General features: G+C 46.1%; 1 pseudogene; it reads right to left on the bottom strand.

Moving 5' to 3' along the window:
- Positions 1 to 2,920: 2,920 nt before the first annotated feature.
- LOC111164080 (phosphoglycerate kinase 1 pseudogene) lies at positions 2,921 to 16,838 on the bottom strand (annotated as a pseudogene).
- Positions 16,839 to 19,919: the final 3,081 nt, after the last annotated feature.

Raw genomic sequence — 19,919 nt, 5'->3', positions numbered from 1 at the left:
AATTTTAAGGAAGCATTCAGATTTTACAAGGGGGTAAGGAACATTTTCTCAACTGGCAGATAAGAAAACCTGGTCCTCTTTGAGAAGGTAATCAGAAGTCCGCTCCAGAACTTCACGCTCTTTTGAAATAGTCTTTCACTGGTCCGTGCCTATGTTTCCACGATGATTAATTTTATGTCAGCTTGATTGGGCCACGCGGTGCCCAGATATTTGGTCAGGCATTATTTTCGGTGTTTCCGTGAGGGTATAAACCAAGTAAAGCAGATTGCCCTCTTTCATGCTTGTGGGCCCATCCTATCAGTTGAAGCTCTGAATAGAACAAGAAGGCCGATCCTCCTCTGAGTAGGAGAGAAACCTCTCCTGCCTGAATGCTTTCAGAATAGGACACCAGTTTTTTTTCCTGCCTTCAGACTTGAACTGAAACATTGGCTCTTGCGGGGTCTTGAGCCTGCCAGCCTTTGGACACAAACTACACCATCAGCTCTCCTGGTTCTCAGGCTTTTGGACTTGGACTGAAACTAAACCCCCAGCTCTCCCGGGCTTCCAGCTTGCAGACTCATCCAGCAGATCGAGGGACTTGCCAGCCTCATAGTTGCAAGACTGTAAGAGCTTATTAATTCATGTATGGTGTGGTATAGAACACGGAAACAATAAGAAGTTACTACCCCCATTAACTAAATTTGCCTTTAAATTTTTTTCCAGTTTACCATTTTCAAGATAGCCGTAGCTTTTAAAAAACTCATCTCTTGGGCTTCCCTGTGGCGCAGTGGTTGAGAATCCACCTGCCAATGCAGGGGACACGTGTTCAAGCCCTCGCCCGGGAAGATCCCACATGTCATGGAGCAACTAAGCCCGTGCACCACAACTACTGAGCCTGCGCTCTAGAGCCCATGAGCCACAACTACTGAAGCCCGCACACCTACAGCCCATGCTTCCACAACGAGAAGCCACGGCAATGAGAAGCCCGAGTACCGCAACGAAGAGTAGCCTCCGCTTGCTGCAACTAGAGAAAGCCCGCGCACAGCAGCAAAGACCCAACACAGCCAAAAATAAATAAATAAAATAAACTTATTAAAAAAAAATCTCTTTGTTTTCAGAAAGTGGATAAAAATATCTTACTATTCTAGATTAAATAAATCTCTCCACAGCTAAGCATGTTATCAGGGAACTGCATTCCCTTTGTTTCAACCTCTTTAAACATACCCACCTTTAACAAATGTGTGGATTAAGCATTGCACATGGTATAATGTTTCAGTATATTTTAGCTATGCATCACCCAACACTTCATCAGGAAAGTAAATAGCACTGGGATTAAAAAACTTTAAGCCATCTGGATAAGCAGAACTTTCATTGTACAGGATCGTTTTGCTCACACAGCATTGCTTATACATCATGTACGATTCTGGGGTCTGCACATTGAGCCCTGGCTTCAGTTTCCTGGTGTCAAGGACACAGTCCCCCTTGCATGGCCCAGGTTCATCACCAGTGGGAAGAAGAACACTGTCTTGTTTTTCTTCTCTTCAATAACACCTAGACCCCCATCCCACGGGACGTGTAGAAGCTGTGTCTCAGCTCAGAGCAAAGGACAGTGATGTCTCCCACACACCTGCTGAAAACCCATCTGGATCAATGTGAGGGGAGGCCCTCCTCAACCTTCCCAAGGACTCCCTCCACCTCCCCTCCAACCCCGTGGTCAGTCCCTCATCCCAGTCTGCCTTCAGGGCGTCCCAACCTGGGCCAGTCCTGGAAGAAGGATTGCTTTTCACTGGGGGAACATCGAGAAGGCTAGCTGAGGCCCAGATGGCCCTGACCCAAGGGAACACACAGTACCCAGAGTCATCTTTCGATGACCTTTCCTCAGGGAGCAGGCGGGATGTGAAAAGTCCCCCAGTCCTTCCTCTTTGGCTCTACGATGTGTTAATCTTATTATTTCCAGATATTTTTCCTAATAATAGTTGTTTGATCTAATGTAAGAGTGAGTCTGTGTTCCCTGAAAACACAGTAGACAAGGGGAAATAATCTAGAAAAGAGTAAGAAAACAGAATCGTTGGAATTAAATACATTTTTTGCCTGGATGATTCTCATAGTTGATAATCCACCATGATGGCATACATATTGGAGAGGAACAAATAAAACTATCCTTATTTTCAGACGACATATGGCCTATGCAGAAAATCCCAAAGAATCTTTTTTAAAAAGCCCAAAACAAAAATGAAGCAAACAAACAAAACCCATCTAGCACTAATAGCTTAGCTAGGTCGCAGGATACAAGGTCAACATTCAAAAATCAATAGTATCTCTATATACTGTCAATGACCATGTGGAAGCCAAAATTAAAAACATAATACCGTTTATACCATCCCTGTAAATAAAATATATAGGCATAATTATAACAAAAGATGTACAGGACTTGTTTGCTGAAGACAACAAAACACTGATGAAAGAAATTAAGGAAGATGTAAATAAATGGAAAAACATACCGTGTTCACAGCTTCGAAGACCCAACCCAGTAAAGATGTCAATTCTCCCTAAATTGATCTATAGGTTTAACACAATTTCTATCAAAACCCCAGCAAAATTTGTGTAGGTTTTGACACGATTATTATAAATATATGTGGAAAGGCAAAGGAATTAGAATAGCTGAAACAATTTTAGAAAAGAAGAATAAAGAGGAAGGAATCACTCTACCCAATTTTAAGATTTACTATGTAACTACAGTAATCAAGACAATGTGTATTATGGAGGAATAAATACCCAGACCAATAAAACAAAATAGATAAGCCAGACATAAATCCACACCAGTACAGCCAACCGTTTTTTTTTCCCAATGAATATTTTTATTATTTGTTTAACAGATCACCAACTTCATCTCCCTCCCTACCAACAATTGGCATTTCATTTTGTTTCCATGCTGAGTGGTGAAACAATGACAAAGCTAATCAGAATAAGCTACTTCATAAAGAGAACTGAGCTAACACACCTCACTTTCTTTTAACAGGCATAATATAAATATACGCACTCTAGAATGCACAATGGTTTAGTCTCTAAGAAATTCAAATGGGAACTTGAACAATGTAGGCAAATCCAGGGTGCGGTAAAGGTGAGCTGAGATGCCGTACAACTGTTTAAGGGTTCCTGGCGCTATATCTCTTGGCCACTAGCCAAATCTTGACATGGGGGAAGATATTAGCTAATGCCAAGTGGAGATGCAGGAAGCACTAAGTTGACTTAGGGGCTATGCACAGGAACCAAAAGGCAGGAAAGTACTAAACATTGCCGAGAGCATCCACCACCCCAGGAAGGACTTCACCCTCCAGGAGCTCTAAGCTGGCCCCACCTCCGGTGCTCACGTGGCTGACTTTATCCTCCGTGTTCCATTTGGCACAGCAAGTAGCAGTGTCTCCCCCACCTATGATGGTGATGCAGCCCCTGGAAGTGGCTTTCACCACCTCATGCATGAGGGCTTTGGTTCCTCGGGCAAAAGCTTCCCATTCAAACACGCCCACAGGTCCATTCCACACGGTCTGCTTAGCCCGAGCAACAGCCTCAGCATACTTTTTGCTGCTCTCAGGACCGCAGTCCAAGCCCATCCAGCCAGCAGGTATGCCAGAGGGCACAGTGGCTTGGCCAGTCTTGGCATTCTCATCAAACTTATCAGCAGTGACAAAGTCAACAGGCAAGGTAATCTGCACACCATTCTTCTCAGCTTCGGATATCAGGTCTTTGATGATCTTGGATCCCTCTTCGTCAAACAGAGAAGTGCCAGTCTCCATGTTATTGAGCACATTAAGGAAGGTAAAGGCCATTCCACCACCAATAATCATCTCACTGACTTTGTCCAGCATATTATTGATCAGCTGGATCTTGTCTGCAACTTTAGCTCCGCCCCACTTTAGGTGGCCAGGAAGGGTCGCTCTGGGCTCTCCAAGGCCTGGGCAAAGCAGTCCAGCTCCTTCTTCATCAAAATACCTCCAGCCTTCTCTGGCAGATTTACTCCCACCATGGAGCTGTGGGCTCGGTGAGCAGTGCCAAAAGCATCATTGACATAGACATCCTCTAGCTTGGAAGACGAAGCTTGGAAGGCCTCTACTTTGGCTGGCTCAGCTTTAACCTTGTTCCCAGTAGCATCTTTTCCCTTCCCTTCTTCCTCCACATGAAAGCAAAGGTTCTCCAGCAGGATGACAGACCCAGCAGCTGTGTCAGCACAAGCTTTCTCCACTTCTGGGCCCACGCAGTCCTTCAAGAACAAAACATCCTTGCCCAGCAGAGATTTGAGTTCTACAGCAACTCGTTGCCAGGAGTACTTGTCAGGCATGGGGACACCATCAGGCAGGCCCAGGTCAGCCAACTGATTTTTGAAAAAGGAGCAAAAGATACGCAATGGAGAAAGGATAGTTTTTTTAAAACAGAAAACGCTGGAACAATTCAATATTTATAGGCAAAAAAAAAGAACTTTGAAACAAACCTCACACCTTATACAAAATTAACTGAAAAATGACCATAGATTTAAATGTAAAATTATAAAACTTTTAGAAGAAAACATAGAAAACCTTCAAACCTAGAGAAAAATGAAGAGTTCTTAAACGTGACGCTACAAGCACAGTCCATAAAAGAAAAAATTAAGTTGTACTTCATCAAAATTAAAATCTTTTTTTCTGTGAAAGACCCTGTAAAGAGGATGAAAAGACATGCTATATACAAGTAGAAAATATTTGCAAACCACACATGTGGCCAAGGGCTCATGTCTAGAACACCAAGAACTTTCAAAACTCAACACTAGCCAGGGGTTGGGGGGGCGGGGGCTGGTGACTATAAACGTGTAGCACCAGGGATATCTTTGTGGTGACAGAACTCTTCTGTATCTTGACTGTGATGGTTGTTATGTGAATTTACACGTGTGAAATGATTTTGTAGACTCATATGTAAAACAAAGGAAATCTGAACAAGATCTGTGCCTTTTACTAATGTCAGTTTCCTGGCTGTGGTGTTGTCCTGTAGTTATGTAAGTATTACCACTGGGGGAAATTGGGCGACGGTACACACAACCTCTCTGTACTATTTTTTGCAACGTTCTTCGAGTCTATAATTATTTTCAAATAAAAAGTCTTTAAAAATGGTTGCCTGGATGGTCCTTACTGGTTGATAATCCTCAGGATAACTGTGACTTTCCTCTCCCACTGTAGACAGCAGATCTTCACAGGGACGGACTGAGGCTTCTATCTCTTTGTGACTTCCAATATGCTGACCACAGATGCGTTCAATATGTTTCTAAATGACGGCTGTCCTTGACCTCCTTTGGTTCCCTCCTCCTACTGGGATGTCTGCCCCCACGCCTTTACTTACAACTGCCTGAGGTTTCCATCAGCCACGCCCTGATGAGCCCCACTTGTTCCAGATTCTTCAGATCCCGCCAGTGACAGCGGGCTAGTCCAAATGAATATTCCATTCTGTACTATTCTACACCTTCCAAGGGAGGGAAGTTCTTTGAGGTAGGACCTCCTTCTGTCATGTGCACCCTTATACCTCCATCCCCTAGAATGGTGCCCAGAATAGCAGGGACTCAGAAAATATTTATGGACTGAGGAACTGACTATCCATTAAACAAATACAAAAATGAAAAGAGCAGAAACAATCTTGCATGCCAAATTAAGGAGCAGGTCTACAGGTCTCTCCCCAGGAAGGAGGCAGCAACCTCCTTTACAGGCATGTGTCTTATTCAAGGCCACCTAACACACATTCAAGGGCCACCTTGTCTGCAGCAATTGCTCCCTCAGGATTCCTACAAATACTGCAAAGAAGGGGCACTGTGCAGTGCCCTCTGTTGAATTCTGTTCAAAAGCATCTACTGAGCCATACTGCCTGCAACGGGGATTCAGAGGTGAGCAAAGCCTGCTTCCTGCCCTGAAGAAGTTCCTGGTACAGCTGGGCGAGACAGACAGGCAAACAGATCATTCCAATAGGTGAGCCCAGGGTGCTAGGACAGTGCGCAGAGTGGAATCCCAATCTAGCCCAGGGGTGACAGGGAAGGTTCCCCAAGGCATAAGACAGATGGGGATATGGGCAGATAATCACCCCTGAGAGCACAGTCTCTGTCAGGCTCTGGGCTAAACACCTCAGTGAGCCCTCTACTACACCAAAAGGAAAGTTTATTCTTTCTACTCACCTGAATCTGGAGAACAAGTAGCATTAGGCAGCTAAGAGGAAGGGAAAGGGTGCTTCCAGGCCAAGACAGCATCACGAGAAAAGGCAGGGAGGTGTGCTCCACCATCCGGTGGGGCCCACCAGCACAAATCGCTTGTATCACTGGTGACAACTTGACTGTGATTAAGGAGGGAAAGGAACCAGAAGTAGTTGACAGGAGCCAGACCCTGGAAAGCTTCGTTTGCTGCTCCCACGAATGCCAATGGCCTTCAGACTGGGCTCTGTGGAAGCCTGGAAATCGCGGGGCTAGGCCATGGTTGCTGCAAATGTTTGGTTCAAATTTCATTCAAATGTTTTTAGGAGAATGTTGTAGCAGGTGCTGTTGGTGCCCTGCCCACACCTCGTGCTCCTTACCATTTCAGGGCACACCTGCACACTCTAAAGGGCCAGCTCTTGCATTTCTTTGACTGAGAGTCTTCTCTGACCACCAGGGTCCACTGTGCCCGGCCACATGGCTGGTTGCCCACACCGCACAGCCCTCAAACAATGCAGTTGGTTATAAATTACCAGCTTCATTTCCCCACAGGAGAAATAATACTGGGCCACGTGCCCTATGCTGGCTCCCAGAGTTCCCTGGTGGCATTACGCTCTGTTTGTTCATGGTGGAATTTACTCGATGATCTTCCCTTTATTGGCTGCCTTCCGTCCCCATTCTCATACCCCCAGCCCCTGCAGGAGTCTCCTGGGAGCTCTTCCCAGATACATAGCTTCATTTAAATCCTTGTGTCAAGGTCTGTTTCTAGGGTAGCCCAAATTAAGACACACTCCCACACACACACAGAATGTCTCTGGTAGGATTAAAAGAAACTGGTAACAGTGAAGAAAAATACTGGGGAGAACAATACTGGTTGAGGATGAGGTGGAGGGAGATTTATTTGTCACTAAATATCCTTCTTTTACCTTTTGGCTTTTGGACTCTGTCCATGGGTTTTTCTTTTTTTAAAAAAAAGCTACCCAAAATATGTACTTTAAATCATTAAAAAATCAACTGTAATTTTATATCAACATAGTCACGAGTGCTTTATATCAAATGCTAACATATCAGAGACCACAAATGCACTAATTCCTGTCGCTGGGCAAATGCTCTTTGATACCATAAGAACTGATCACTTCTTCTGATTTGGTTCATGATTTTGAATATTTAATAAAGGTGTCACTTATTAGAAAGACTGTAGCTCTTTATGGGTGATTTCTCAAAATCCAGGTCTGTATGCCCTCTTGCATCAATTTGTACAGATACATGACCATGGTAAACTGAACAACCAAATGCAGGCTGACAAAACCTAGGTGATCACATTCACTCCCTACTGCATAATGGTTAGCTGTGCAGTCACGATAATACTGCATGAGCACCTATCTTAACTTTGAGCTACTTCTGATGTGAATTTTGCATTTAACATAAGCAATGAAAGCAGTTAGATATTGTTAATGATTCAATATTCGACTCAACATTTTCTCCTACTCTGCATTCAAGATCTTGGATTTGTTTAATTAAGAGCATCCTGAGATGGCAAGGCAAGATGTGTAAAAATAAAACATAAAAATGTTGCTAGTTTTATTACTTATATCTTGAGCCAAACTTTCTCAACACTGGGCAACAGAAGCAAATACAGGAATAAATTGGATGCTGAGGCTGATCTAAAACTGCAAGTGCACCATAATCAAAAAGTCTACAAATAATAAATCCTGGAGAGGGTGTGGAGAGAAGGGAACCCTCCTACACCGTTGGTGGGAATGTAAAGTGGTGTAGCCACTATGGAGACCAGTGTGGTGGTTCCTTAAAAAACTAGAAATAGAGTTGCCATATGATCTAGCAATCCTACACCTGGGCATATATCCAGAAAAGATGAAAACTCTAACTTGAAAAGATACATGCACCTCATTGTTCATTGCAGCACTTTTTATAATAGCCAAGACATGGAAGCAACCTAAATGTCCATTGACAGATGAATGGATAAAGAAGATGTGGTACATGTATACAATGGAATATTACTCAGCCATAAAAAAGAATGAAATAATGCCACTTGCAGCAACATGGATATACCTGGAGATTATCATACTAAATGAAGTAAGTCAGACAGAGAAAGACAAAGCATATGATATCACTTATAGATGGAATCTAAGAAAATGATACAAATGAACTTATTTACAAAACAGAAATAGACTCACAGACACTGAAAACAAACTTATGGTTACCAAAGGGGAAAGGGTGGGGGAGGGATAAATTAGGAGTTTGGGATTAACAGATACACACTACTATAGATAAAACAAGGACCTACTGTATAGCATAGGGAACTATATTCAATACCTTGCAATAACCTATAATGGAAAAGAATCTGAAAAAGACTATATCTATATCTATCTACCTGTCTATCTATCATCTATCTATATATGAATCACTTTGCTGTACACCTGAAACTAAGCTAACATTGTAAATCACCTATACTAAAATAATTAATGAATTAAAAAATAAAAACTGCAAGTGCATCCATGACCATAAATGTCAAATGTTTATGCTTTTGGAAATAGCCTCATTATTCAGAGTGGCTGGCTTTAGAGCAAGCAAATGTTAAAAACATTTGCCTGTAAAGTACATGTCTACCAATAAAATAACTTCCCATCTTTCCTCTACTGGTGTTCAATGCAATACTTTACTTGAAAAACAAGTTACATTTCCGGATGTTCGGACCTCTGATGTGGATAACAGCGACCAGTGGAGGCTCCTGGCTGGACCAGGGCTGTGGTCAGATGCGTGTTTCAGGCAGGCCACCCCAAAGGGAGAGGGGGTTTCAGGGAGTGAGCCCGCAGTCCTCCGCATCCTGGAAAAGCACCTGGGAGGTAGCGGGAAGTCAGGCTGGAGACTGATTTGGCACTGAAAGCTTGACAGAGGGTGGTGATGTCTCTGGTGTGGGTGCGACAGTCCAGGGAAAACGTATTGAATAAGAAGAGAAATAGTCAAGTGTAAGGCCTGAGAAGCAATGCCATGGCGCCATCGACCCATCTCCCCACAGGTATAAGCACTGACTTCACAGCCAGACCAAAATCACCTCCAGGAGTAGGATTTTGGATTCAACCTCCTTGAATAAGGACGCCCTAAAATAAAACTGCATATATAGCAGCTGTGCTATAAATGCTTCTTGGTTGATTTATTCCAAAAGACAAAAGATTATATTACAACAAGAGTCCCATTCAAGGGCTTCCCTGGTGGCGCAGTGGTTGAGAGTCTGCCTGCCGATGCAGGGGACACAGATTCGTGCCTCGATCCGGGAGGATCCCACGTGCCGTGGAGCGGCTGGGCCCGTGAGCCATGGCCGCTGAGCCTGCGCGTCCGGAGCCTGTGCTCCGCAACGGGAGAGACCACAACAGTGAGAGGCCCACGTACCGCAAAAAAAAAAAAAAAAAAAAAAAAGAGTCCCATTCAAACAATCAAAATTTCCATATCATATCCAAACTTGCTTAAATGTCTCTATCTAGACAAAGATAGCAATTGGCACTTTAAAGAAAAATTATGTTTTTTAATTGGGAAGGGTCTACATACACCAGCTACTTTTAAATGGGATCTTTTCTCATCAATGAATGAAAGAGAGAGAAAGAAGAGCGGGAGGGAGGGAGGGAGGAAGGAAGGAAGGAGGGAAGGAAGGAAGGGAGGAAGGAGGGAAGGGAGGGAGGGAGGGCATAGTTCGTATTTAACCAGGCCCCGCAGAAGCCACATCACACAGAGGAACGTAATGACTACTCCCCCAAACATCTTGGTTTCTTTCCCCACTGCTAATAGTTCATAACTGGTCTCTGAATAATTCCTTTCTTCACTCTCCCCGCCTGCTCCACTCCTGTCCCCAGCCCCTTCCTGGTTTCCAAAGCAGGGCCTGGGCCTCCCTGGGTGGCGCTCACCAGCCAGCTTAAGAGAGTCCCCCAGCTCATCTTCCGGGACCCAGCCCCGTGCAGCTACTCCCTGAAGGGTCACAGTGGGGGGCCTGGAGGAGGACCCCAGCCTCCTTTCATGTTGAGTGTGTGCTTGCCCTCCTGGTTTCTTTTCCTGGATGGGGACAGAACCACAAAATCAGAGAAATGTCCTCTGCGGAGACGTGATTCCTGTCCTTCCCCTCCTAGGGGGGCTTCCCTGCCACCCTCACTGTCACGGTCATCCCTGCTGGCTGGACTCTGACCCATGTGGCCAGGCTGGGGACACGGAGGTCCCTCAGGTCCTCTCTCTGTCCCCATTGCTATCTGTGCAAACACTGGTTAAGATGGATGTCACGGGAAGCTTGGACCAGGAGAGAAGTCACAGAAGGGCAATGCTGTAGGGGAGGGAGAGAGGGAGGAGGGTGCTGCCTTGGGGTGAGTGGGGCCCTCCGGAGCCATCCCAAGCACAGGCCTTGGGTCCACAGCTCCACCATCGGGAAGTTAAGGAACCTAAGCTTCAGGGGCCCTCGCTTGCATTTCCAAAACCCTGTGCTTAATTTCATATTTGTAATTTCATATTTTTCCTTAAAGAAGGCATTCCCACATTATGAAGACTTCAAGGACTCCCAAACCAGAGCCAGCCCTTGCCACCAGCTGATTCTGAACCACTTTTCTCCCGCTGCCACCTGCCAGGATTGCTCTCCACACCTGGCCACTGCTAGTTTCCCAAATCACTACTTCCCCCACTCACTGGGTTCTAGGCACTGGTCTCCTGATTGCTTGAACACACCAGGCAGTGGCCAAGGCATCAGGGCCTTTGCACTGGCTGTTCCCCCTTCGTGGAATGTTTCCCAGCTCCCCTCCCAGGTGCTCACCTCCTTGGTGTTGACTCAGGTGGTACATTCTCTGTGGACCTCCCCGTGGAACCTGCTGCTCCCTTCCCCCTGCACTCACCCTTACCCTCTTTACCATGCTAATTTTCCACGTCATTTGTCATCGGTTTACACACTTCAGAATCTAGTTATTTACTTTTTCTGTCCCCCCTACCCTCCCCACACTAGAATGGAAGTTCCATGAAGGAAGGGAAATTCAGTATTGGTTTTGTTCATTGGTGAGTTCCTAGCACCTAGTACATAGTGCATAGTAGTCACTTGGTTATTATTTGTCTTATAAATGCATTAAGTTGCACAGCCTGAGGCAAGGACCCTGCCTGCTGTAGTTGGGGGCTGGCTCTGGTCAAATGAGAGAAGGTTGTTTCTCAGAGGTGACTTGGCTTTATGGGCTGGGCCAAGGCCTGGGCCCACAAGCTGAGGTCATGGGCACCAGTACATCCTGAGCCTGCCTGTCTGCTGCAGGAGGCATCGTCTGGCCCTGGACAGTGCTGCCACCTAAGAATGAGTGTTCCCCAGAAACGGTGAGGCTAGGATGGGGAGGGGCTGGAACGTGTGTGTCTCATCAGGGCTGGGAACCGGGGGACTTCCAGGAGTGTGTCCACTCCTACAAAAGTACAGCCAGTTACCAATAGAGCAAAGTGCAAAGATGTTTATTCAGAGCTGGCGCTAATTTCCTGCCTTCGCACATCTGGCAGACACCTGCTGGCCTGACTGCGGGGGGTGCAGTGGTGGAGCTCCCAGGAATGAGGGCCTTGTGTCATTTTAACCCGCGCCCCAAGGACACATCACTGAGTGGTATTTGATCCTGGCGCCGGGAAAAGGGTGTGTGTCTATGAGGTACAGGGAGTGGGTGACACCAAGATGTCCACAGAGCCCATGATCCCCAGTCAGCTAGTCAGGTCACCCTCCCCCTTGTCATGCAGACAATGCTGATGACACGATCTGGGCTTTATATAGCAGTTTAGGGTTGCCAAAGCTTTTGTCATAGCCTCTTTCATTTCGTGGTCATCCAAACCTGGAAGACAGACCAGGAAACACCATCTTGTTTTCCACAGGAAGAACGTGCAGCTGAGTAGTTAAGGCGTGCAGGGGTCACAGAGCCAGCACACGTCAAGACCAGACAGGCTGCACCCTGTCCTGTGTGCTCAGCGACAGGGGCCTCTGACACTCTGGGTTTAACACTGGTGGCAACTATTTCCCAAAACCTCCAAGCCACCTGAGTGCAGAGACTTATCCCTGAGGCTGCATGAGGGGTGAGTCACTCCACAGGCAGAAGAGCGACACTGGCCTCTCAGCACCCAGAGCACACCCGCCAGCTATTCTCTAATCTCTAATGGGCCACAGTGATTACCAAAAAAGAACAAAAACAAAACCACTGCTTCTTTTTTAAAAATGGTCATCAACTGAGAGTCAGTAAAAATTGAAGAGGCAATCATGGGGTGGGGGGCGTAATTTCATGATCAGGAGGAGCATGGCTGTGATGGCAGGAGCACTGGCAGCTGTTTTCTCTTCTGCACTTGCCAGGGGTCAGACCTGGTGCTACGTCCTTGACACGTATCTCATTTACGCCTCCCAGCTGCTCCACGACTGGGTAATATTGTTATTACCATTTAACAGATAGGGAAACTGAGGCCTAGAGATGCATTCCGTGCTTAAAGCCTTACAAGTGTTAAGTGGTGGAGCCCAGACTCAAATTTTGAGTCTGTGGCAAAGCCTGTGTTCTCAAAGTCTACATCGTATGCATTGTATGGCCCCTCCGTGCAAAAGTCTTCTAGCAGCTGCATGGGCTCCCACACTTCTGAAGTCACGCACAGATGAGAGCGGTCTCAGACTGCATCCTGTCTCTTCTCTCAATTCATTCTGTCTGTCTGTCTCTGTCTCTATGTCTCACTCTGTCTCTGTCTGTCTCTGTCTTTCTCCTCCCCTCCCCTCTCCCCACTCTTCCCCCTCTTATCTCAGGGCCTTCTCTTACCTTCTCTTTCTTGGGCTGACTGGGAAAAATCAAAATTCTCTCTCCTGATCATGCAGAATAATCCATTCATTCAACAGATGGCTTGGGGTGACTGTTTTGTGCCAGGCCCTGTTCTAGACACTGGGCACATGGCAGTGAACAAAACTGATGTGAATCCCTGACTTAATGACGTGATCGTGCTTGTGGAGAGATGGACAGAAAACACATATGTGAGGGCAAGTCAGGCAGGTGCTGCTGAGGGGGAAATAAGGCAAGGGGAGGTGGAAGGTCGGGATGGGGCCATGCTTTGAGATGCAGGGACGAGAGGAGGCCTCCCTGAAGACAGGGCATCTGGGCCAAGGCCAGAGTCCAGTGAGGGGGGAGTCATGTGACTGACAAACATCCCCAGTGACGGGAATGAGCTTGGCATTGTCACCAGATTTAGCAAAAAAAGAAAAGAGAAAGAAAGCAAAGGTTGGACACTCTGTTAAATTTAAATTTCAGATAAGCAAGAAGTAATTTAACTTGGGACATACTTATACTAAAAAATCATTTGTTGTTTATCTGAGACTGAAATGTAACTGGGAAACCTGTATTTTATCTGGCAACCCTAGCCTTGGATGTTTAAGGAGCAGCAAGAGACCAGTGTGGCCAGAGTGGAGGCAGCAAGGCGAGGATGGAGGAAGGTGACGGAGGGGGAAGCTGGCAGAGGGGAGGGTGGTTGAAATTTCATACCCAGAGAAGCCATCTAGATATGCTTCCAGATTTTCCAGTGCAATTTTCTCCCGGCAGTTCATGAGAAAAACGTGTGCTAAGAGCTGTGAAAGAGGAGATGGGAGAGAACGCGTCGCAGGGGGAATTAATCTAGCCTGGGTCATAAAGACGCTTATGTCTGCAGCACCTGTTCTCCAAAGAAGGTGAAACCCTGGGAAACCCCCAGCATCAACGTGATGTTGGTCTTTTACCCAGCACAGAAGCTGGATCCCGAGCAGACTAACTGAAGGGGACAGCATAGGGTGTGAGCCGGGAGCCCAGAGGTGAAGTCGTAGAAGGTCTGGGGCCTCCACCCCTCCCCTCATGGTGGGTGGGGAGGTGGAATTGCAGGTCAGCCAGGCCTCCTGGGCCCCTGGTGGCTGTGAGCAGCCAGGAGTCGAGCACTTGCCGTGGGTGGGAGTAGCTGATTTGGGTATCTGAGCTGGGAGGAAACCTTTGGGCCTGAGCTGAGCCGTAAGTATTGAGGCTGAAAAACAGAAAACACCCTTTGAGGTTAAAATGTAAATGACCCAAGGGGCCTCATCCTGGCTGACTCCGGGATGTAGAGAGCAGCCAGATAGATCAGAGTAGATATTTCAGGGAAATTCCACTGTAAACCCAAATACCTACTTCACAGATAACCTTGAGAATTAAATGAGGTGATGGATGTAAAGCACGGGGCTTGGTACCTATGACATTAAATATTCGATGTCCCTTCTCCTTTCTAACAAAAGGAGTTACCTCCCTTCCCAAGTCCTGGGACCTGCGTGGACCTTGAGGGCCTCACAAAAATAAAAAACAATGAAACTAATGTTGGATCCCAGGCAGCCTTGAAGCTCAGCACCACATCTGGATCTCTTCCCTTTCCTGTAAACAATCCTCAGGTGACCCCATGAGATTAAAGAGCATGGCATATAGCAGCTGCCTAATACATTTTGCTCAGTGAATAGCATGGAAATAAATGGCCTCCTTCTTAAGGTTCTCCTGTAGTTGGATTTCTCACATTCAAACCATCAGAAGAGGAAGTAGAGCCGCCTGAGTGGGGCTATTAGAGAATCAAGAGCAAGCTGTCCCCTCCCTTCCCAGTTCAGGGACATGGCTTCATTGCCCTGGTGAAAAGCAGGCCAGGGAAGACACGGGGGCGGCACCGCAGTTGCCTCATAAGGACATTCACCAAGCCTGCCAGGTGTGTCATCCCGAAGTCCAAGGGGAGGCCGATGACAGCCCCAGTGAGCCAAGGCTGGGTGAGTGAAGCAGCCTCAGAAAGCCACATGGGTGGCAAGTGAGAGTTTTCTCACTTCCCTCCCCCCTTACATGTTTCCATATGTTTTAAATTATTATCTCATTTACCTTGGCAATTGAGGAAAGGATTTCCGAGTTAAAAAAAAAAAAAAGGTTCTCATAAGCTATCACTTCAGTAGTGAAGGAAAGTCTCTCTCTACTTTTCTGGGAGGCGTGGGGAACAGGGGGGTGGCAATGAAATAAAGAAAATGAAGGTCTGGGGAGAGATCCCCTTGAGAATTAACACACAGCAGCACCTCCAAGACAAGACAATATCCACAGTGATAGAGAGCCTCACCACAAGGGCGGCCACAGGGAGACCCAGGCTCCTCCTGTGGTCTCCCAGCAAAGACCAGCCAGCGATGGGTGGTCTCGGAGAAAAGTGGGGCTTTTGAAATATACTAAGGGGAACGAAGGAGCAGTAGGCCTGACCAGAGGTGGCATACAATCGTAGTTAAGAGATTGGATTTTGAAATCATACAGATCTTGACTTTGCCACTTCAGCTGGGTGAACTTGAGCAAGTTCATTAATCTTTCTAAGTCTTACTTGCCCCTTGTGAAGTATCTGTTCATTTAACAAACATCTACAAAGCATTCCAATGCTTTACATTAACTCCTCGAATTTTCATAAACAGCCTGTGAAGCAGACCCTATTATTATCCCCATTTTACTGATGGGGAAAGTAACCTGCCCAAGGTCACACAGCCAGTCATTGGCAGAACCAGAATTTGACCCCAGATAGTTGGGCTCCTGGGCCTGTGCCCTACAGCCCTAAGCTCTGCTGCTGAGAGTTTATTCAGCACCTGGGGTCGGGGAGCGGGGAGTTCTAGAAGATTCAGTGGACCTGGTAATGTAAGAGCTCTCACCACAGTGCCCTGCGCATGGGAGATGCCCAGTGAATGTGACCTATTATTACCCCCCACCCCGTTAATCTCCCCGTTAAGTAGTGGGAGATTACCCAGAGCAGACTCTGAGAGGAAGATTCTAAGGGCAGTGGTTTAGTAAGACCGGCCCTGGAAGAAACTGATAGGAGAGTGAGGGAAACAGGCCATAGAAAGGGAAGGACCCAAGGTTGTGAGATTTCAGGCAGAGTCTCACAAGGGAGAGACTTGTGAGTTTGTCCCCATCGAGGCAAGGAGCTGGACCTCATGCTCACAAACTCTGTCAGCCCTTGGCTAAGGGGGGCCCTGAGAAAATGGAAACTCCCAGGCACCTCTGGGCTCTGCACCTGTGGGCAAAGCAGTGTAGTTACCAGGTGGCAGTCTTCCAAAGAGAGCGGCTGGTGTGGGACCATTAGAAGAAAAGCAGCCCCCCACTCACCACTGCAGTTGGTCCCTAGGTTGGAACTGATATTCATCATCTCCTTCCTCCACCTTTCTTTCTAGATTCCCCCCACTCTCCACCAGCACTTCTACTGGCCTAGGTGGCTTGTTTGCTGAGATGGACAGACTTTTGTCCCTGAAGAGTCTGAACCCTTGGTTACCATGCTCTTATCAGTTTGTAGTTGCAATAATTGCCCACCTACAGCTAAAACTGGGCACCAAGATATGGTCCCAATAAATCCTCTAATTTCCAAACCTATTCCTTCCTGTCCCCACGATGCAGCAGCAAGCCTACCCCCTCATGACGATCAGGGCCATCTGCTCTGCCATGATGTACCCATCATTTCTGTAACCATGGTGATTCCATTTCACGGGCCCACTGTGCTGGCACTGGGAAGGCTGAGAGCGGGTCACGTCATCCTGTCCAGCTGATTGTCGAGTCCCTGATTCTGTAGTAGATTCTCTCTGGTGGGCATTCATAGATGATGTAACAACCCCTACACTTTGGGCCCCCTCTGTATGCTCTTCTCCCATATCGCCTCATCTCCAATCTTCCAGTATTGCTCCATCCAAACCCCTGACCCACCAGCCGAACCACTTGCCACAGCTCAGGACTCACGGCATAGTCTTAGCTAAAGCCATTTCTCTCTCTTCACAAACTGGAAGACTAAAACAGTGCCTGCAGCTCTGCCCATGGGGGAGGATTTTCTCCTGCCCTCCTATTCTTTTCAGAGTCCCCTGAGTGGAGCTGTAATGCAGAACAGCCTGTTTTCAGCTCACACCAACAGACCCAGTCAACCCCTCCATGAGTTAGGCCTGGATTTTCTTTTCTTCCTTTGCCAACTGGTCATAGGAAACCCCTGGCCATCAGCATGAGCTTAGAGAGAGGCATCAATGCAACATAAGCAGGTGATACGTGAGACTGTTCAACTTGGTCAGTTAGTGTTCTCATGCCCTCTGGACCTGCCCAGGCCCACTCCTAGCTGCACCATGATCACTTTAAGATGAATTATGCTGGGCTTCTCCAGCCTTATGACTTGGTGGGAATGACAGCCCTCAGTCCATGATAGGTAGCTCTGGATGCACATGTATTTGACGACTTCTGGCAAGATGCTCAGTCTCTTCCCAGGTTCAGTAGCCTGCCAAGAGCTTCCATTCAAAAAGTGCATAATTTCTTGCAACAGATAGCATGTCCTTGCTCCAGAGCCTAGAGATCTGCACTGCAACTCCCCCAATGCAACTTGTCAGAGACACCACAATGTGCTCTCATTTATCACAAGATTCCTCCAGCACTATGGGATTTTCCAGTTCACATTACCCAAGTGGCAGGACAGCTTATACCACAGCCTGGACCTGCTGCAGAGCCCCCTCTTGCTCTGAGACCCAATCAAAATTGCCAGGGCTTCCCTGGTGGCGCAGTGGTTGAGAGTTCACCTGCCGATGCAGGGGACACGGGTTCGTGCCCCGGTCCGGGAAGATCCCACATGCCGCGGAGTGGCTGTGCCCGTGAGCCATGGCCGCTGAGCCTGTGCGTCCGGAGCCTGTGCTCCGCAACGGGAGAAGCCACAACAGTGAGAGGCCCACGTACAGCAAAAAAAAAAAAAAAAAAAAAAAAAAATGGCCAGCAACGTGAGTCCTCTGATAAATGGGATGGAGCAGTTGTCCCAAGTGCAATACATATTGCCTCCAGCACCTGAAGGACTTCCAAAGAGCTGTGCTTCTTTCATGGTTGTATGAGGTGCAGACGCATTCACTGGTCCTTTACCTTGGAGAGAATGTTGTTCAGCATAGTCTAGAACACTGGAGCCTAAAACCTTTACCAATATGGCTGGCCCCTGGAATCTCTGTAGGGTTTATTTCCAACATTCTAGAACACATGTATCCTCCCAGGGCATCCAGAGATGCCACTTTCAGTTTACCAAGTCCAATCACCATAAAGACATCAACATGGTGGACCAAAGGGCAAAGCACTTACAGTTTCCTAAAAAGGAAAAAGGATGAAGTTCCAGGAGCCATTGTTAGATGAGCATGTCATCAACACCAAGGAAAAGTGTAAACTTGTATTAGTTAACGTTTTGTGATTAGGTAGAAAAGAAATTAGTGACCAATAGGAACCGGCCAGTGTTCTCTAAGACCAAGTCAGGCCAAGAGCACATGGGGAAGAGCAAAATAAAAACCAGAAATCAGTTCACTTTGTCTTGGTAATGAGTAAATAAAATAAAATGATGATTGAGAGTATAGGTAGAAGAGAGAAAACAAATGGATAAAATGTTTATTATTTGCTGATTTCATATACCCACACAATTCTTAACCACTGATAGCTGGAAATTAAATGTAATTTGTTCCCCTTTACTGGCGCAGGAATGGACTGTGAAAATGTTATCTTGTGTTTCTTAGGAGTTAGTGAAAGCTGGGGTCAAAAACGCAGGACAAATTCCACATGATGCGAGGCTCTGCCACCAGGGGCTAATCCACCAAGCCAAGATGCCTCATGATAAAAAATTATCCCATATGGCAACGTGTTCCCCAAATGCCAGCAGAGATAAATCTCTCATATTGCTCTTTCAATCAAGAAAAACTTTCCCCCTAACTGGCATTACCTATGGTTTTTGCTGTTTCAAGAATAATATACCACACTGCTCATTGTAAAATCTTCAAAATAGGAAATAGAGTGTGGAAGGCACTAAAAAGTCTAACTTGATCCAGTGATAATTACTGTTAATGACTTAATAATACTCTTTTACTATTCTCTTGCTGAATGAAAGAATGAAAGGAAGGGTGGATGGGTAGATGGATAAAATGCTTTATAACCTGCCTCTTTCACTTGATATATTGCTCGCATTTTTCCTTGTAGAAACACATATCTAGAGATTTGCTTCTCTTCTAACAAGTGCATAATATTCCATTATATGGCTGTACCATGATTTATTTAACCATATCACTATGATAAAAGCTTGACTTATTTGCATTTTTAACTATTCTGTTATTAATATTACAATTACTATTCTTTCACATAAACTTGGTACCCTTATCTGATTATTCCTAGAGGACAGAGTCCTGGGATTGTTGGGTCAAAGATCATGTAAATTCTAAATTTTGAATTATTATTGCTTAATTGCCCTCAGGAAGGGTTCTACAAATTTACACTCCTGCCAACAGTGCAAGTCCCTGTTTTCCCCATCTCCTGCAAACAGTAGCTTTCACTGCATACATGGAGATTAAGTCTCTGCCATACGTTTCATGGCCATTGGTATTGTTTCTTTTGTAAATTCTTTTGTAAATTGTCTATCATCTTTGGTCAACTTTTCTCTTAGGGAATTTGTCTTTTTATTATTGATTCATAAGTGCAAAATACTCATTAGGAACATAATCCTTTGTAATATGGGGAGATATTTCGAGAAAGCTAGTTTGATGAAATAAATATTCCTGGCTGATGGGGAAAGACATAATATTGTGATTTAATAATTGGCCGTTCATATACCGAGACCCTCCTCTGCTCCATGCATAGAAGGTATGCACTGCACAGGAGGCACACAGAAGATGCAGACAGATGCATCTTCCCCAAACTCGGACTGCTGTCTTTCTAAAGTAAGAGCTAAACCAAGTGATAAATAA

Source organism: Delphinapterus leucas, chromosome 1, assembly GCF_059928025.1.
Source record: "Delphinapterus leucas isolate spDelLeu-1000000601 "Yukka" chromosome 1, BTC_Dleu_Yukka2, whole genome shotgun sequence".
Lineage (NCBI taxonomy): Eukaryota > Metazoa > Chordata > Mammalia > Artiodactyla > Monodontidae > Delphinapterus > Delphinapterus leucas.
The sequence above is the reverse complement of the archived record's forward strand: the minus strand, read 5'-3'. Positions and strand labels throughout refer to the sequence as shown.